Here is an 18,784-nt window from a genome sequence, read left to right on the forward strand (position 1 = left end):
TGTGGGTTGGGCTGTAGAAGGAGAGAAGCAAGGAGGGGCCAAGATGGTGGACTGCTTTAAAGCCAATGGTAAGGAGTTTTTGTTTGATATGGATGGTCAACCACTGGAGTTTTTTGAGGAGGGGTGACATGTCGCGAACTCTTTTGTAGAAAAATGATCTGGGCAGAAAAGTGAAGTATGGACTGGAGTGGGGAGAGACAGGAGGCTGAGAGGTCAGCAAGAAGGCTGATGCAGTAATCCAGGTGGGACAGGATGAGTGACTTTATTAACATAGTAGCAGTTTGGATGGAGAGGAAAAGGCAGATTTTAGCGATATTGTGAAGGTGGGACCAACAGGATTTGGTGACGAATTAAATATGTGGATTGAATGACAGAGAGGAATCGAGGATAACAGCAAAGTTAGGGGCTTGTGAGACAGAAAGGATGGTGGTGTCATCTGCAGTGATGGGAAAGTCAGGGGGATGATGTGTTTAAAATCAGATACAACAAACAATACCTATTACTAGGCGCAACAGACAAAGAGCCTTGCAAAAGGTTCAGAAAAGAGTCACAGAGATGAACTGAAAAGTTGAAACGTTATATCTATCACTGAAGAAACTCTATGGCCCCAAACACACTTCTGACGCTCCACTGAAGACGATCAATGGAAGCCCCCCTCAGCACAGACTACACAAATGGCAAAGACAATACAATGAACTCCTGTACATGCCTTCCACCACTAAGAAGAGCCTCCAAAGTATAGAAAATAGGCCAGAATGTGGAGACATGGTCTACACTTTTGAACAAGTAGCCTCTGCAGTCAAATCCATTGAAAAAGAATGATCACTTAGATTTGATGCCATTCCCCCATGCATTTTTTGCAAAGACATCTCAGACATCTGAATAAGCTTTTCTTCAATGTGTGGATCACTGAAAAACCACCATAAGACTCCAAAGAAGCCACAGTAATTGCCATCTTCAAGGAAGGAAGGAAAGAAAATTGAAAACTTCAGGAAAATCTCCTTATTCTCCACCACTGACAATAGTCTAGCCAATATTCTGAACACACTACTGTCTTTTCTGAAAGATCTTGAGAGAGGGTAATTCCACATATTGATGTTTTGGTTTTTTTAAAGTGCGTGGTTAGACCCTAAACTTACAATTGAGCTACAATCCCACATGGGGAAGATATTTTATCCCCATTTTACAGATGAAGTTAAGTAACTTCCCTAGGGTCATACAGCAGCAAGTGATAGAGCCGGGGCTAGAATTTATGTCTCCTAAATTCCAGTCTTGTACTTTTTCCTCTACGCTACGTGCCATCTGATCCCAGTATTTTTCTTACTTTGGTGAACAAGCTGGTCTTCCTTATGTCCACCTGAAACCTATGTTACTCAAATTCAGTTTCATTTTCACTTGCTCACTTCCATAGACATGCACAACACCTGGCCACCGAAGAGTTCCTTCATACACACTTGTGCTTTCCTTTCTCAAGGCTAAAATAAATCAATCATTTTAACATTTCTTCCCAGGACTCATTTTCCATTCCTTTAATTATTCTGTTACTTTTTCCTGTTCCTTCTTTTTTCATCTTGTTTCATTCCATTGTATTTATTGAGCACTTACTGCATGCAGAGCACTGTACTAAGTGTTTAAAATGTGGTGGTCCAAGCTGGACAGAGAACTCAAATGAGAACCTGAACAGTACAACGTAGCAGAAAGATATTTGCTTACTGAGGCCTGTTCTACTCTCTATTGTTATATGGTGATTTCATAGAAGCTTTTTTCTAATGGGCTGGGTCCTCCTCAGTTTGTGATCACTATATAACTCTTAGTGTAAACTAGAATTCCTTTGTCTCCTCAGGTAGAATCCCCAAAATTACATTCAGAGGCATCAACTGAAAATAATTTGGCCAAGAAATTTTCATATCTATCTTCAGGCTACTAGTGATCCTCTAATTTGAAGGACAAATGCTTTGAAGACATAAGAGGAGTTACCAGCCACTTGCTACCAAGAGCCTCAAATTAGTTAATGAAGCCAAATTTGCCTCAGGGTTGGGCCATTATCCAGCAAACGGCCTCCCCCTAGAACTGGTTTCTGGGGAGAACAGAAAACAACTTGCTCATACTGCCATTATGGGTGTGAGTTACTAACTACAATTCCTTCTTGAAAATCCAGACATCACATCTGGGGCTCAGATTTAGATGCCCAAACCCCTAGTGTCTGTGTGTGTTACAGGAATCTAAAAGTGTCATTCATCAAGTATTATCCAACAAGCACTAGCAGTTTTTTTGTTCCAAATGTAAAGTGTAAGGGGAGTCAGCCTTCCCTCCGCCACACCTAATCCATTTTGTGCTCAAAGTAGCTATCATTTATTTTGAATTGAGAGTAATCTGGAGCTACGAAAGATACTCTGTGTCTTTCTTGTAGAAACTCCTTTCCACATCTGGCAGGAAGTTGAAACAGCTTTTCTCTCGACCCACTGAGTCGAATGGAAAGGGGCCGGGGCCAGCAGCAGTGAATTCTGTGGGTGGGAAACATCCGACGAGGCCTGATGGAGTTTTTTTCGTGATGGGGTTGGCAACCCCGTTTGGAGGAAACTTGGGGCGCAGCCGCGAGGAGGACAAAATATGAATTTGGCCAGGGAGTCCTGGCAGAGGCGCTTACCTCCTCTGAAGTCCACCGCCGTCTGGCTGAAGGCCAGGTGTCCACCAGGCTGCCATCCCTTGTGAGGGAGAGGGAAGCATTGCTGAGCCCCAGAGGTTCTTCTAAGGGCAAGTTCTGACTGCAAGCTGGCCCAAAGGTCCCTGCAATCAAAGAGATCATTGTGGTTTTGCATTTAGCGCATTTATGCCGACTCTCTCTCTCTCTCTCCCAGGAATGGGTTTGTCAGCCTCTGAAGAGGCTTGAATAGCAGTAGTCAAGAGGCTGGGATCACATCTCTATTTGTGTCTGAACTGGAGCAGTAAGAAGACAATGTAGCAAAGGCCGGTAAATATGAGTGATAACCTCTTTTTGCCGAACAGTGCCAACTTCCTCACATAGTTTTATACTCAACCTCAGAGAACCGAAGCACCTGCCTACAGTGAGGCCTTCTTCAGGCCACCAGTAGCTCCTGGGAAACCACCAAGTCACAGCATCTCTTCTGGCCTGGAGGAATGGATCAGGTCACCTGTGACACACTCAATATCAGCTGCTCAAAAGCCATTCTCTGGAGGGATACCTATTGCTCTCGACCTCATGTGATTAATTTCTCTAAGCACTAGTCAATCATATTAATCCTTTCCAGAGCATTCATGCCACAAATTCCAATTATAAGTATTAGTGAATGCCATCTTCCAAGAAATAAAGATCTCAGTCCAAAACCCAATATAAAACTCAGGCAGGTATGATGTATTAAACATTCAGGGCCCTGTGTTGTGTACTAATAACTCTTCATATATTACAGATTATTCAAATTGCTCTCAATGATATTTGAGTCTCTTAAAAACTATGGCCCAAAAGAATGACCTGGTGTCACAGTTCAAACGTCTTCCATTCTTCTTACACAATCTTCAAGGCAAGAATATGCTTTCTATTCTGCATATTACTTCATCTAAGTGCTGGGGTAGATACAAGTTAATCAGGTTGGACGCAGTCCCTGTCCAACATGCGGCTCACAGTCTTAATCTCCATTTTACAGATGAGCTAACGGAGGCATAGGGCAGTGAAGCGACTTGGCCAAGGTGACAAAGCAGACAGGTGGCAGGGCCAGGATCCCAGCCCAGATCCTTCTGACGTTCAGGCCTGTGCTCTATCCACTAGGCCACGTTGATTAGCCTGAAGATCCGCGTCAGGGGACTGAACATTCAGAAGCACAGCTAGTGCTGGTTGCAGCTGCTCCTACCAGGCTCGGGCCCAGTCTTGATGTGCTCATTCACCTCTCCATATGCTGCTGTTCTCTGTTGTGGCATGCCGGATGTTTGCTAAATATGACTGAGGCTACCAAGCTGGAGGCACCACAGGTGGAAGCAAGGTGCAATGGCTAAATTGCTTCTGAGGATGAATCCAGCATACAAGCCATACTTTGCTGGCCCCTGACCTAGACGGAGCTGCCTCGGCCATGCTGATGGAATTTCAGTCCTTCAGAACGAAATGGAGACAAAGGCCACTCGACGAGTGCTTTATTAAAAAAGCTATGTGAAAGGATAAAAAGGCTAACTGACCGTGCTGTTATGTGCATTTATAGGCCCTTGTTTCCTTCACATATAATATTAATGGACAGCAAGGTAATAAAGGAATTACCTTCCATTTATCCCAAAGGGCATAGAAAAACACAAAAAAGCATGTTTTATTCTCCATAAAAGCATGGTACTTCCATAAGTGGAACGCTATGTACGGTTCCAACTGCAGCATCTTAGGAAGGACAGAATAAAGCTGCAGATGGAACAGAGAAGGGCAGCCAAGATATTTAGTGAGATAGATAAACTTGCATACTAGATAGATTAGGGCTTTTCAGTTTGGAAAGACAAAGGCTGGGAGAGACATGAGTGAGAACTACAAAATTAAGAAGGATGTCAATGGGGTATCCGATGATGGGACTTTTGATAAGGTCTTATATTCTGAGATACCCTGGGATGTAAAGTGTGGATACTCAGGGCCCAAAACACCCTTGGAGTTATTTGGAATCCAGGTCATACACTCTTCAATGTAAACTCAACAGGTCTCAAATCAATCTGTTCCAAAGGATGTTAGAAACATTTCAATTCTCATCCAATTTCTCCACGCTCTGGGAAATACTCTGATTCCATCACTGGTGTCAGCAGCATTTACTTGGGATGTAGTGTGTGTGTAGGAATATACGTATTAGAAGGAAAAGATGAGAGTCCCTTCAGGGCAATCTAAAGGATCATTATGATTTCCTTTCTATCCACTTCCTGCTTCCCGTCTCTTCAGGCCATCCTATGTACTAACAAAGTATAATATTTTTAAATCCAATCAATAGTAATGGCATTTATTAAGTGCCTGGTGTGTGCAGAGCACTGTAATAGGTATTGGAAGCAAACACAGGTGAGCAGATAGATGCAATCTCTGGCGCCAAGCAGCTCACAAGCTAAAACTCATGAGGGGAAAGGGGACTGGTAACAGACATGAAGAGAATGAAAAATAATAAAAACTTAAAACCATTAAGAGAAAGGGATAATTGTAAATACTAAGAACAAATAAAAGCAATAGGGCACCGGGCTTTGGGCGGCAGTGTTTCAAGGTCCTCGTGTCTCATCATTCGCCTTCTCCAAAATCGCCAATTGCTCCCCAGTAAATTTCATATTGAACAAAATAAACTCCTTACCAGCTGGTTCAAGGTCTCCAAGGGGGGCTGCCTCAAAGTGATCTGCTCTCATCTCCTGGTATACCCTATTTAGCACCCTTTGCTCCTCCCAAGCAAATTTGGAAACTGCTTCTTTACCCACCTCTAAAGCACAGCTCTTGCCTTTCCCCACTTTGTGGAATTCCCTCCCATCCCACTAAATCAGATCCCACATCTCCTTTAAAGCCCTTCTAAAATTTCATGTGCACCCAGAAGTCTTCATGCTCCCATAAGTCTTCCCTAACAAAATCCTCACTTTCCTGGCCTTTTTCTTATGTTCTACCATTTCTCCTATCAGTATTTTAATACCCATTTCCCACTCCGGACGGCAAACTCCTTATAGGCAGGAATCTTGTCTATCAATTTTTTTGTATTGTGCTTGTCAGAGTGCTTAGTACAGTGATCTGGACACAGTAACTGCTCAATAAGTACCAATGATTGATCATTCACCAGATAAATACATGAGCTATGAGGTGGCTATTTGATTGCAAGCACCCTCGAGAAATGAAATTGTGATTTTTAATTCTTCTCTATGGTTCCCAGGTACTTGCTCAGGCATTCAAATGATTACTGATACTGAAACTGATTATAGGATCATGTGATATCAATCCACCTAAAAGAGTGACTAAGTGATTAGAACCAGTCCAAAACCATTCAGGCCTCTAATTTTATCAATTACATATTTACATGCCACCAATCAGTGATAAAAAAAAGACTCCAAGTCTCCAGTTTGGCTTGCCAGTCTCCAGAAGCAGTGTTTCATATAATATGTAAACTCTGAAACATCATATTTATCAAGCACTTTATGCTACACACAAGATTAGTTGAAATATAACCACATAAGATACAGTTCCTACTCACATTGGGCTCACGATCTAAATGAGAGGGAGAGCAAGTATCTTATATCCATCTGTCAGATGAGGAAACTGAGGAAGAAAGAGATTAAATGGCTTCCTTACGGTTACCCCCCTGGCCAGAAACCAGGTTCCTAACTCCCAGATCTGTCCACTAGAATACATTGCCTCCCTACACTTATTTGACAAGAACTAAATACCAAATCCTGGGGCAGAAAATTCAAATATCACAGGTTATCAAAACATGCATATGAATATTAACCTATAATATTAACCACAGAAATCTAAAGTAATTATTTACAAGCAAGGCAATGAAGAATCAGAATAACAGAAAAAAAAATCAATCTGAAATTTCTGGACTTTATCAAATCCCTACACAGTGCAGTTGGAAGTCTAAACAGGTACATACATATTTAGGGAAGCAGAGTTTTAAAAGCAAGGAGGGATTAGGGAAGAATCAATGAACAGGGACCTAGAGCTATGGCCTTTTGTAAATGGAATTAGATTCCTTAACCAGCAACACCTAGACCCTTTGTTAAATGTGACCTTTTCTTCCTCCAAAGACCTTCCAAAATATCACAAACAGGGCACCCTCTGCCTGACTGCCAATTTTTCAAATGGAGGAAAGAGAGACAGTACAGGGTGAAAGTTTCCCTCCATTTCCAAACTTCAGCCACCTGAGAGCCAAGATGCATCTTAGAACCTTCTCAATCTTGGAATACTCAATCTGCTTTCATTATCCTCTGAGGTAGCAAAACAACAACAGTAAAGGCATTTTAAAATCTCATTTAAGGGGATGAATGCAAAGAAATTCAGCATTTCATCCAAAAAGAGGTGGCATAAAAACCAAAGATTTACAGAAGACACATGAATTTGAGTAGACAGATGAAAAATAAATGTAACTTGATTAACTTAAAGTAGAGGAAAGGGCTTCCTTAAAAAAAACACAGCTAAAAAGTCTAGTACTCGGAAGAAAACAATCAGCGATTCTAACTTCTCTGACTTAGGTCTACAGCTAGCCAGAGGGGCTATGCTTGGAAGTAAACCGACCTTCAATTTGAAAAAGAGTTTGGGTCCAAGGCTTTCCATGCATACAAATATATGACTCAGCCGGACCACCCTTCCACCCCCTCACCACACAAGCACTATAATACCATACCACAATAGCCTCATTTTAAAATTGAAAGATATACAAATACACAAATACACAAATCCTATATAGGATATATATTTTACATATATATGGTAACTGTGGTATTTGTTAAGGACTTACTATATGCCAACCACTGTAATAAGCACTGGGGTATATACAAGATAATCAGGTCCCAGATGGGGCTCACAGTCTCAGTAGGAGGGAGAAATGGTACTGAATCTTCACTCTGCAGATGAGGGAACTGAGAAATGAAGTGACTTGCCCAAGGTCACCTACCAGGCAACTGGAAGAGCCGGAATTAGAGTGCAGGTCCTCTGTTTCCCGGTTCCGTGCTCTTTGACTAGGCAACACAGCTTCCCTATATATTTATAATTATATGTAATATATAGTTCACAACATCCCAACCATGACTACCCCAACATCTATTCAGTACTTAAGTATGTTATTCCTCTCCCCAGCCACTACGTACGTTTACATATTTTTAGTTACATATTTATTAAATTGTACATTTGGCTATTTCATTCTAATATATTTGTACTCTAGAGCCGGTCTTACCCATCCAGACAACCTGGTGGTTTGCCCCAAGGTCAAAGACTTTGTCTGGGCTTTGGAGCTGGAACAGTGACTTTGTAACCAGTCACTAAGCCACTCCTTAGTGGCTTAGCCACTAAGCCACTGAGCCAGGGCTCATTTCAAGCAGCAGTAGTTCTTGATAATTATAATAATAAGACGATGGTGGTATTTGTTAAGCATTTACTATGTGTGAAGTACTGTTCTAAACACTGGAATAGACACAAGTGAATCAGGTTGGATACAGTCACTGTCCCACATGGGGGTCACAGCCTTAATCCCCATTTTACAGATGAGGTCACTGAGCCCAGAGAAGCAAAGTGACTTGCCCAAGGTCACACAGTAGACAGAAGGCCTGACTCCCAGGCCCGTGCTCTATCCCCTAGGCCAGGTTGCTTCTCTTGATCACCTGGCCCCTCCTGGGCCAGCACTTAAGTGACTGCTGCACAGAAGTATAGCATCAACGTTTAATCTCCTCTCTCCTCTGCATCAGTTTTCCTTTCACTCCTCTATCACTCTCATCCACAAGGAACCCCTAACTCCACCACCATGAATCCGCATGCCCCAAGACCCCACAAATCCTTAACGTAGTCCTGGCCTCTCCTCATTCCCCTCCTTCCAGGACCATAGGTCCAGAGGGAGTGAGCAGTGGGACTGTAGGGAGAATCACCCCTACAGTAGCCACTTGCCTCCAATGTGGCCCAACCTCATCCTTCTCCGCTCTTCCACGATTACTCCCACCATTCCTCTGGATGCTCTCCTCCGCCACTGAGGTGGGAAATATATCCTGCGGGTGGGGAGGGGGTGAAGGGGGAAGGGGGTTAATACTAGTACTTACTATGTGCCAAATACTGTACTAAGTATAGGGGTAGATCCAAACTAATCAGGCTGGACACAGTCCACGTCCCTCATGGGGCTCACAGTCTCAATCCCCATTTTACAGATGAGGTAACTGAGGCAGAGAAAAGCTAAGTGATTTGTCCAAGGTCACACAGCAGACAAGTGGCAGATCTGGAAATAGAACCCAGGTCCTTCTGACTCCTGGGCCCATCCTCTTTCCACTAGGCCATGCTGCTTTTCAAGGGTTCACATTCTGAGCACTTCCAAGTGCTTTACAAATGGAAGCCCACCCTTCACAGCAAGTGACGAGACTGGAAGGTGATTAATGGTACTGTCCTCATTTCACCCCCGGGAAATACAAATATAATGAAGGAAAATGATAGGCCCCATGTCACCCAAGTTACAAGCACACATGGGAAACCAAAAAGGAATCAAGAGTCCATCTTATCTACCAAGTGATGCTTCCATATTCTAGGACACGGCCTTCACCACCACCACCTGTCATACTTAAATATGGGATTCCTAAAAAGAATCACAAAAAATGAGGTCCTGGAACCATCAATCCAGTTTCAATACAATGCTTGCCACTTTAGCTGCCAGGACATGTCGGGTGAATGAGCTGACAGCAGGTTTTTCAAACAGCTGCTCTACGGAGAGTTGAAATGTGGAAACCATAACTATGGAGGGCAGAAGAAATGTTTAAAGACAAAAAGAAGCAAAACCTCAATGTGCCACACCAATGGAGAGTTGGGGCACATCAGCAGATGACCGACCAGCTTAACATACATGAATTAGAAAAAGGGTGATCACTTTCAAAGAGAGGCTTCAAAAAGATCACAGTACAAAAACCTCAATTCACAAGTATTTATTAAAAGCCTATATACTGAGACACTGTACTGGCTGCTTAGGAAAGTATCGTACTGAACATGATCCCTGCTCTCACGGAGCTTAAAGTCTAATGGGGAGACAGGAAGGCTAAACTATGCATATTCAATGGAAGCAGAAGGGAAAATGTAGCTATAATTTGTAACAGTAAGAGTATGGAAAAAAGAAATAAATAAGCAAATAAGAGAATAAAGAAATGGAGTTTGTAGGTGCTAAGTCTGGCTTTTAAGATGACAACACTATAGACTCTCGATAAATACCTCAGAAAGAATATTTTGTAGGGGATTGTCATTCATAAATCATGCTTACCAGCCACATTCACACACTAATAGAATAGCATAGTCTTTGAACCTAAAAGAAAATATATATTATATGCAGCATTGATCATACCAACATCTTGAAATAACACAGGCTCTTATGTACATATCTTTATATTATAAATTATATATTACTTATTCATAATAACGTCTGTCTCCCCCTCTTAACTGTAACCTTGTTATGTGCAGGGAAGCTGACTGCTAATTAATTGTATTACCTCTCAAGCGCTTAATACAGTGTTCTGCACAAAGTAAGTGCTCAAATATGATCTTTCAACTGAAGAACTCAAGCATGCATATGCAGACAAATACACATAAATTCATTAACTCATGCTGCAGTCACAACATCCCACTGTAGTACAGAAAATGGAGTATTATCTCCATTTTCTAGAATGGGAAAACCAGAGTTTACGGAAAAGCTAGTGATTTGCCCAAGGGCCCGGTCAAAGGCAGAGCCAGAACCACTAGTCCAGTGACAGATTAATAATCCTAAACTCCTCAATTTCTGATATCTTCTTTATACCAGTGTCCCTCTTGGGGTCAGCACGCCAATGAAATTGTAAAGAGGGTGGTCCAAAGATTTCTGCAGACTACCTGGGGAATTGGTGCCCTCCATTTATTTGCTGGAGTCCTCACAAGAGTTGTATAATGAAGTTTGAGTAACACCATCTTCCCCTCTCAGGCTCGCACCTGGAGAGTTTCCAGTACTCTACCAAACTTGTCTACGGGCGGAGAGTCAAGCAGAGACATACCCATTTCATTCCTAGCTTGGGCGGTGGCTAGCGAGTGGAAGGTAATCTGCTACAAGTCAAAACTCACCTGTGCTGGGCAGCTGCAACATGGGAGAGAGTCAAGGGTGGAGACTCGAGTTTACCGCGTGGAAGACGGCAATGGTAAACCACTTCCATATTTTTACCAAGAAAAGTCTTTGGATATACTACCAGAATGACTGCAGATGGAGGTGGGGCGTTCTGGGAGAGGTGTGTCCATGGAGTCACTATGGGTCGGAGGCGACTCAACAGCACGAGACAGACAACACTGTTTTATATTCATTCCCATACCAAAATCCCCAAAATCTACCTCAGTACTAATCAGGCACTACTAAGCTGCCAGTGTAATGGTCCAGGCTTAAAGAATTGTGCCATCACTACATCAATATTTGTTTCCATGGTATGGCACAGTCAGGGCCAGCTAAAGACATTTTGGAGCCTTAGGCCAAAGACAAAAGAGGTTTGGATGGAATTCTACCTCTATGCAAGAAACGGAAGTCGGAAGGACAAACAAGTTGCCTTTCTGGCCAATTGAGCTAGGTGGGAGCACCAACCTGGGGAACAGTTCCTATTCATTCATTCATTCAATTGCAGTAATTGAACGCTTACTGTGTGCAGAGCTTGGAAAGTACAATTCAGCAACAAACAGAGATAATCCCTACCCAACAATGGGCTCACAGTCTAGAAGGGGGGAGACAGACAACAGAACAAAATAAGACAAGTAGGCAGGCATCAATAGCAAGTCACTTTACTTGTTTACTCCTTACTAGAAAAAGAAAGAATATGATCTAATGACAGGCGGGTCCCTTTTTTTTTATAGCAGTAAGAGTAATAGTTGCGTTTTCTGAATGCCCACTAGACACAGTGCACTTACTAGGCTCTTGGGAAGTACAGAATAACAAAGTGACACATTCCCGGCCCACAGTGAGTTTACGCTCTAATGATGAAGGCAAATATAAAAATATTTACAACTAGAGCAGTCCAAGTAAGGAGGGTGTACAGAAATTCATTAGGGTTGCAGAGTCAACGAGGCACAGACCTTAACTATCACCAGAAGCTCTAACATTTCTTCCATCTTCGGGGTCAAAATGTCTTTAAAACAGGTGACCCATCCCTTAAGCATTAACATTCTTAATTTAGTGAAAACTCACAGGAAAGTGTCAAGTCTCTAAACTGCATAGCATACCCTAATTTATATTGTATAACGTGACTTGCATGCAATCTTTTATTGATTTTTAAGTTATGTCCAACGAGACAACATTCTCTAAACAGAAAACAGGGTCAATTTTCAAATACATATTGCATTATCTTCACCATGCTCTTTATGCTATTTGTTAAGCACTTACTACATGCCAGGCACTGTACTAAGTGCAGGAATAGATATATGCTAATCAGGTTGGACACAGTCCATGTCTTAATCCCCATTTTACTGATGAGGTAACTGAAGTACAAAGAAGTGACGTGACTAGTAAAAGGTCACACAGCAGACAAGTGGTACAGCTGGGATTAGAACCCAAGTCCTTCTGAGTCCCGGGCTCATGTTCTATCCACTGGCCATGCTGCTTCTCATTTGGTATTTCATTTTTGCAAAATGAATCGCACCAACCCCACCCAGACCCACAGACTCTCACAGTATCTAGTCTTGGCCTAAGGGCCCTGGGAGACCTAGATCTGCAGGCCTAGTGCCCATGTCAAATCTATTCCCCTTAGATTTGGTCCAGGTATAAAAAGCTGCCCTGCACTCTTAGTGGCTCCCTCTTCTGAACTAGTCCCAGGGGAAGAAGGGAATGACAATATGAAACATATTTATATTATTCCATTTTCTTTGAATTTTATTCCCCCATGAAACAGGGAAAAGGCCAAAGCAGTAAATCTTTTTTAAGGGTTCAAACTCTTATTTCCACCAAGTCAGGTCCAGACTGGTGAGCAAACTATGCCCATCACTTGGCTTCCTCCTGCCATCTTTGGTGGCCAGCACCCCTAGTCTCTCATCCCTCATCCTGCTCCTTTCCACGACACCTTCTACTCACTTCTTCTGATCTCTTGTTCTATAGTAACTCTCTTGACCTCTAAGGCCTTTCTGCCTTACTCTTATTACTCCTCCTCCCCTATTGTCTGTTGCCCCCAAACTGCCCTTTCGGCTTCACTTCCCTTTGACTTCCTTCCTTCATTTCACTACACTGATGCCTGCTTCTTCCAGGTATCAGCATGAGGTGGGAAAATAAGAGGTTTACTCCACCCTCTTGCCAAGCATCTTCACTAAAAAACAGTAACCGAATGGACCTAGCCAAAACACGTGTTGTCGGCTCAAAATTTCCACTCCAAAAGGAAAAGGGGGAGGAACCAGATCCCCTCCTTGGATGCAATGACCAAGAAGAATGCCAAATTGGGCCTCCTTAGAACTGAATCCTCACCCCAGCAAACCGAAAGTCTTCTATGAGGAGAACGGAAAGGGTAGCTAGCTGCCCCTGAGCTTATAATCAGTGGCTTTCCCGGTTCATTAGGTAACAGCAAGACAGCCTCTATGCCAGAGCCGCTGATCACCCAGCTGAGCACAGTGCTTCTGTCTCAGCTTGAACAATGAAGGAGATATACGTCTCGAAACAACAGTGGGGAAAGTTCAGCACCGGATCTGAGCATGTAGAATGTGAAGAACTTGAACAGCCCTTTCTACTACGGAAAAATGCAGCTTTAACGAGCCACAAGGGGCCCCAGATTTGAGTTCGTTCAACTGGAAATGTAGTATTGAAAGGGCTCAGCTTAGCTTTGCAACATCTACAGTTACCCAACTAAAGTGTTTCTGAAAATAAAGAGCAGCCTTTTGGGGTGACTTAAAAGAAGTTTTACTGCATTTAAAGAGACACTCGATTCCCCAAATCTCTCAACATTTTTGCTTTAAGCCAAATCTCTCAAAATTTTGCTTTAGGCATATCACAATGGAGGAGGAGGGGCAAAGATTAATGATGATGATCAATTCAGCATTTTTATCAACAAATCTCAGTATGCAGAACAAATCACTGGAGTTCCCAACACAATCAAAGAAAAATGAAGTTCCCTACACATTTTCTGAGAAGGTTTGTATCCCTGGTTCATGACTTTTTATTAGTAGAGTGTAAGATCCTAGTCAGAAAGTTGTTCCAGGGATCATATCTATCAACTGTGTTATGTTGCACTCGCCCAGTCACTTAGTACAGTGCTCTGCACACATCAAGCGCTCAAATATAATTGACTGATTAGTAAATATAATGCTTCAAAATCGGGTGATGATTACTCATTGATAAAATGTTTTTTTCACCCTCAACAATTCAAAGGCAATAAAAATTCCACTGAGATTCTGGGAATTGCTATCTTTCAACTCCAAAGGATTTGACCCAAAAATGATACATATTTAAGTTATTTACATTGAAAATTGTGAGACTATGTCCTCAAAGCCAGAAAGTGCCAAATCAGATAGGGTCACAGTTCAAAACATTTCCCCATTCCTGAAAACCTGCTGCACTATCAGCAGCCTCCACATAAAACATTTTTTAGTCTCCGCTAAGTGAGTCACAAAGGAAGATGAAATAAAATTCTTACCTTCAGATAGGAACCATAATACTTGGTTACATACGGACTGTCACACTGACTCAGCACTGTGATTTCCTGCTGAATGTCCTCAATTTCATCTTCTGCTTCTTCCAGATCAATAATTTTTATAGCAACCACTTTCTGAGTTCGATTGTCAATACCTTTAAACACTTCACCAAAAGATCCCTTGCCAATTTTCTCCAGTTTTGTAAAGAGTTCTTCTGGATCTGCTTTTAGATTCTGTTGAAAAGCATGGGGAAAGGGGGAAAAAAATAGAACACTTCAATTACTGACTGCTGAAACTGAATTTTTTTTTAAATCACACACCTTATACATTCTTGAAAAACTATTCATCTATTTTGCTCAGTTACCACAGTCTCACTAGAGCTCTTGAGAATTGGGAATAAAAGTTTTAATCGTCTTCACAAATAAAACACACAGCTAGGAAATCAACTGTTAAAATAAACTTAATATGCTTAAAAGTACCCAAAGGAAGATTCACTACAAATTTTATTTGTAAGAATTATGGAAATAAAATAAGAAGATTTAGGGTAATCTCTTTCTAAAGCCCTGTGTCTAGTTAAGCAGAAAAGGCAGATATTCCAAGCATCTCAAAATGGACTGTTTTTCTAAACTAACTCAATACACTCTTTTCAAAGGTGAAAATATCCCAATGTTGGGAAATTGAATTCAGGGTATTTTCATTTATAGCTTCTTGCACCTAGTGCAAAGATCTATTTAGATCACAGGTAAGGATAACTCCCAGAAAGTCAAGGGTACTGAAAATTGTAAGCAGAATTTTCAAACTCTCTTGGCCAATGATCTGATCAAATAAAGCATTTTTTAAAAATTATTATTATTTCCATTACAAATTCAGGCAAGCAAGGGAAGACGACAGTACCACACTGATACCTACCAAATTATTAGTCATGTGACTTTTTCTAATAATAATAATATTAATGATAACAACAACAATTTCTTAAGCAAATGTTATGTCCCAGTCACTGCACTAGGCAGTGGGTTAGATACAGTGTAAGCCAATTGGACACAGTTCTTGTCTCACACAGGGTTTACAGTCGAAGAGATGGGAAAACAGGTGTCATCTCCATTTTTACAAATAAGGAAATAGAGGCATAGAGATGTTAAATGACTTGCTCAAGGAAAAGCCCTCTTTACCCCAACTCCCTCTCACTCCTGTGCCATCTAAGCACTTGGATCAATACCCTTGAAGCACTTGATATTCAGTCCACCCTCAGCCCCATGGCACTTATATACATAGCTGTAATTTATTTATATTTATGTCCGTCTCCGGTTCTAGACTGTAAGCTGGCTGTGAGCAGGGAATGTGTCTACCAACTTTGTTCTACTGCACTCTCCCAAGAGCTTAGTACAGTGCTTCGCACATATTACGGGCTCAATAAATATCATTGATTGTTTGAATGACTGACTGGCTGACTCCTTGGCCCAAGCTCTTTTCACTACACCAAATTTTAAAAGATTCAGGAAAATGCCATTTCAACATTAAACTAGGGCAGTAATAAAAGGCCACAGGAAGACCAGGGTCAGCAAAAGTGAACAAAAAACAAGCTTTTATGACTAAGCTACCTGAATACATTTAGTTCTAATGAGAAATAGGATTTAGAAGCACAGAAAATCACAGGACCAGTCTGACATTTTGAGTTCTTCAGTTAGTGGTAAATTTCCAGGGGCTTTAATTTGCAGTTTATAACACTGTCATCAACTACAGATTGCTTGAATGTTTAACTAGGTCTTTCTTGATATATCTAGCATATGTACCAGGTCAAATTGGAAACTCCCTGTCTTCATTTCCACTTGAAATCAATCAATCAATGGTATTCACTGAGCACTTACTGTGTGCAGATCACTGTACTATGTGCTTGGGAGAGAACAATATAACAGAGTTGGCAAACATGTTCCCTGTTCACCATGAGCTCTCCTGCCAATCCTAGAATTTCAGTTACTGGCCAGAAAACTCCATCTTCTATCATGAGAAAAAGGCCCACCAAGAATGGATATTGATTTCTGCAATTTATATATGATTTTACAAAGAGCTTCTTAATTGTGGTATGTGCCAAGCATTGTACTAAGTGTAGGATAGATATAGGATAATCAGGTTCCACTTGGGGCTCACAGTCTAAACAGAAAGGAGAATAAATATTGAATCCCCATTTTGCAGATGAGGGAACTGAGGCACAGAGAAGTTAAGTGACTTGGCCAAGGTCACACATCAAGTAAGTGGAAGACCCGGAATCAGAATCCAAATTCTCTGACTCCCAGGCTCACATTCGTTCAACTAGGCCACTCTGAATTATAAGGACTTGTCACCAGGAAGGTCTGGTGTGTTTTCCTTGGAAAATTTAAGCCTGGTGTCTCTAATTTTCTAATTTAAACAAAAAAATCCCCAAAACTAAGCTTATATCTCCCATGTCAACCCTTCTTATACAAACAACAGTTGAGTCTAATGTGAAATCCTCTACAGAAAGAGCAGTGAACAATGCAGTACCTCTTTTCCCTTCAGCAATTAAAAAAATCTTCATGCTGGCATTCTTCCCTCACTGAATTATTAACCAATTTGATTAGCGTCATCCTTCAGGCAGTTCAACTGGTTCATGTAAAGTAGGCCCCACCCTTCTGTGAGGACCCCTTGGATCCACCAGCTCCCAGATAGGGTGGCCATTCATCCGGTCATCCAGTTTTATGCTGGCAGTTCAGTTTCCAGCTGGCCTGCCCTCTCTGGTACCAAATTAGAACTGGATGCTTTAATTTTCACTTTTTAAGCACCCAGCTTCCCCTGGCCCCCGCTCCAGCTGCTAATTCCTCAGGGGAGCAGTGTGGCGTAATGGAAAGAGCATGGGCCTGGGAGTCAGAAGGACCTGGTCCTAATCCCAGCTCTGCTGCTTGTCTGTTGTGTGACCCTAGGCAAGTCACTTCACTTCTCTGAGCTTCAGTTACCTCATGTGTCAAATGGGGCTAAAAACTGTCCAACCCTGGAAGGACAGGGACCGTGTCCAACTGGAAAACCTTCTATCTTCTTCTCCAATGCTTAGTAGAGAGCCTGGCACATAGTAAGGGCTTAACAAATACCATTTTAAAAAAATCTCCAACTTGGCACTAGAGTTAATGTGGATGTGAGAAGAACTGCAAAATATCTAGAGCAAGTTTGGCGGGGGAGAGGGGAGGGATGGGGGGTGGGGGTAGAAGGTGAGTGGGAAGGGCTATTGTGGTCTCCTAGAGAATCACATAAAGGTTGACCAATCCCAAGCATACTTCTGCTGCATGTCCACTGAGTACATATTCATTCATTCATTCACTCAATCATATTTATTGAGCACTTACTGGGTGCAGAGCACTGTACTAAGTGCTTGGGAAAGTACAATACAACAATAAGCAGTGACATTCCCTGCCCACATTGAGCTCAGAGTCCAGAGTGGGGGAGACAGACATCAATACAAATAAATACAATTACAGATATAAGCGTAAGTGCTTTGGGGCTGGGAGAAGGGAAGCGCAAAGGGAGCAAGTCAGGGAGACGCAGAAGGGAGTGGGAGATGAGGAAAAGTGGAATTTAGTCTGGGATGGCCTCTAGGAGGAGATGTGCCTTCAACAAGGCTTTGAAGCAGGGGAGAGTGGTTGTCTTTCGGATTTGAGGAGAGAGGGTATACCAGGCCAGAGGCAGGACATGGGCCAAGGGTCGATGGCGAGACAGGAGAGATGGAGGCCCAGTGAGAACGTTAGCACTAGAGGAGTGAAGTGTGTGGGCTGGGTTGTAGATGGAGAGAAGTGAGGTGAGGTAGGAGGGGGCATGGTGATGGACTGCTTTAAAGCCAATAGAGAGGAGTTTTCATTTGATATGGAGGTGGATGGGTAACCACTGGAATGTTTTGAGGAGCTGGGTGGCTACAAATATGACATCACATTTGTCTCATTGTCTGGAATTCAAAAGGTCTCCCTTACTCCCATAGTGTCTCTACCCCAGGCAAGCCCCCAGAATTATTGGGGTGTAAATACCCTAACCACCCCAACTCTTACATTAAGGTGTCAGCTGGGAGGAAAAGGGGAGGGAGCCGATAACACCCCATTAAACTATAAATTTCCTGGGGGTAGGGATCATGTCTACCAACTCTACTCAAGCTCTTAGAACAGGGCTCTGCATACAGAAAGTACTCAATAAATACCACTGATTGAGTATTGTTGTTCTAAAGATGAACCTCTTGCTTTTCCTTCCTTGCAACAAATACCCAACTTTTCTAGAAGAAAGTCACACTCCCACCAACTGATAGCCTCAAACACCCAAAAAAAATGATTCTCCTCATTCAGCTACTGCACTTCCCTTTCTAAAGAAAAGTATTTTTTTTATGGTATTGGTAAGTGCTTAAGCACTTGCTATGTGTCAAGCACTGTTCTAGGCACTGGGGGAAATACAAATCAATCACAGGTCCTGTCTCACACAGCACTCACAGTCTAAGTAGGAGGAAGAACA

General features: G+C 42.1%; 1 protein-coding gene across 2 annotated transcripts in view; it reads right to left on the reverse strand.

The window, feature by feature from the left end:
* STK24 (serine/threonine kinase 24) overlaps nt 1-14,520 on the reverse strand; it is a 58,872-nt gene extending 44,352 nt beyond the window's left edge. Inside the window, exons 1-2 of one of the 2 annotated variants that reach the window (XM_007671866.3) lie at nt 14,293-14,381; nt 2,648-2,787 (exon numbers count right to left, since the gene is read on the reverse strand). The gene's annotated coding sequence lies outside the window, so the exon portion shown is untranslated. Of the gene's footprint in view, nt 1-2,647; nt 2,788-14,292 lie in introns of both variants that reach the window. The other variant, XM_007671862.2, reaches the window with a different exon arrangement.
* Between the last annotated feature and the right edge of the window lie 4,264 nt (nt 14,521-18,784).

Source organism: Ornithorhynchus anatinus, chromosome 10 (genome assembly GCF_004115215.2).
Source record: "Ornithorhynchus anatinus isolate Pmale09 chromosome 10, mOrnAna1.pri.v4, whole genome shotgun sequence".
NCBI lineage: Eukaryota > Metazoa > Chordata > Mammalia > Monotremata > Ornithorhynchidae > Ornithorhynchus > Ornithorhynchus anatinus.